The sequence below is a fragment of the Babylonia areolata genome, chromosome 15 (assembly GCF_041734735.1).
Source record: "Babylonia areolata isolate BAREFJ2019XMU chromosome 15, ASM4173473v1, whole genome shotgun sequence".
NCBI lineage: Eukaryota > Metazoa > Mollusca > Gastropoda > Neogastropoda > Buccinidae > Babylonia > Babylonia areolata.
The window spans coordinates 31,082,970-31,085,389 of NC_134890.1; positions in this window are offsets into that span (position 1 = coordinate 31,082,970).

Sequence of the window (2,420 nt, forward strand, 5' to 3'; positions counted from 1 at the left end):
CGTACTGTGTGTGTGTGTGTGTGTGTGTGTGTGTGTGTGTGTGCGTGTGTGCGTGCGTTATCAGGCGTACTGTGTGTGTGTGTGTGTGCGTTATCAGGCGTACTGTTACCTATACTTACCCATCGTCGTCTTCATCGTTGTCATCATCATAGTTATCATCACCGTATTCAGTCGTCATCGTCATATCATATCATAACCATCCATAATCCGCTGCCTTCGTTGACATTGCACGTCGTCATTATCTTTACCCAAAATCATTATCATCATCGTCGCTGTCGTCGTCCTCCAACTATTCTCCCACCTCCTCCTCTCCATCATCATCATCATCATCATCATCATCATCACTACCACCACCATTATCATTATCATCACCACTACCACCACTACCACCATCATCATCATCATCACCACCACTACCACTACCACCACCACCATCATCATCATCACCACCACTGTCACTACCACCACCATCATTATCATCATCACCACCACTACCACTACCACCACTACCATCATCATCATCATCACTACCACCACCACCACCATTATCATTATCATCACCACTACCACCACTACCACCACCACCATCATCATCATCATCACCACCACTATCACTACCACCATCATCATCATCACTACCACCACCACCACCATTATCATTATCATCACCACCACTATCACTACTACCACCATCATCATCATCACTACCACCACCACCACCATTAACATTATCATCACCACCACTACCACCACCACCACCATTATCATTATCATCACCACTACCACCATCATCATCATCATCACCACCACTACCACTACCATCATCATCATCACCACCACTACCACTACCACCACAATCATGATCACCACCACTACCACTACCACCACTACCATCATCATCATTACCACCACCACAACCACCATCATCATCATCATTACTACCACCACTACCATCATCAACATTACCACCACCACTACCACCATCATCATCATCATTACCACCATCACTACCACCACCGTCATAATCATCAACAACACCAACAAATCTGAAACAACAAGAGTGGGAGGTGGGTAGTACAAGAGGAACTGTTTGACTATTCAAACAGCAGCTGAGAACTGAAACAATTTAACATTAACAGCAAGAATACAAACCAGTGACGATGGGGGAAAAAAAAAAAAAAAAAGGATAGCAAGACCTCAGCACATACACCAATGCAAGAACGAAGGACGGTGACTGACATCAACAACATGGCGGATTCTGACTGGTAACGCGTGCACAAACAGTAACTGAGATATACAGTACAATACATCTTTATCCATATATTTGGGTATTAATGATAATAATAATGGTATTTATATAGCGCTGAATCTTGTGCATAGACAAATCCAAGCGCTTTCGCACCAGCCATTCTCACGCACACATCACTCTAAAACTGGAGAAACTGAAGACAAGGAAGAGGCAGGGAAGGGAGGCTATTTTGGGAAGAGGTGGGTTTTAAGGCCAGACTTGAAAGAGCTGAGTGTGGAGACTTTGATGAAGCGAAAGAGGAAGTTCATTCCAATTGCAAGGTCCAGAGACAGAGAAAGAACGGCAGCCAACAGTCGAGAGTTTGAATCTGGGTATGCGTAAATAGAGTGGATCCGAAGCTGATCGTAGTGAGCGAGATGGAATGTAGAGGTGAAGGCAGCCACAGTGATAGGAAGGGGCTGATTTGTGAATACATTTGTTGCATAGAGTGCTGATCTTGTACTTTATTCGGTGTGAGGGAGCCAGTGGAGATGTTGCAAAAATTAATAGGAGTGATGTACTCAGATCTTTTCTTTCTGAGGACGAGTCGGGCAGCAGAGGTTTGTATGCGCTGAAGGGACTGAATGGATGAAGCAGGCAAACCAGACAATAGAGAGTTACAGTAGTCAAGGCGAGAGAGAATGAGAGAAACAACAAGTCTAGATGTTGCGTCAATGGACAGATATTTCCGGATAGAACTGATGCGCCGCAGTTGACAGTAGCAGGATTGACATGTCTGACTGATAAATTTTTGCATGGACAGTGTGTTGTCAAGGACAACGCCGAGGTTCCTGACTGAACTGGAAAGAGGGATGGATGTACTGCCAAGTTTGATTGTGTCAATTGTGATGGAAGAGAGTTTTTGTTTAGTTCCTGTGATCATTGCTTCAGTTTTGTCCGCGTTCAATTGTAACTTATTTAGAGTCATCCAGTTTAGAATATCCAGGAAGCAGTTGGATGTTTCTTGCAAGAGCGACGACAGTTTTTCGGGGGTATCACTCTTCTCAGTATTAAAGTATATCTATCTATCTATCTTTGGGTATTAAAGTGCATTCTATCTATCTATCTATCTATCTATCTATCTATCTATCTATATACAATTGTGTACATGTGATTTAACCACACTTGGCTA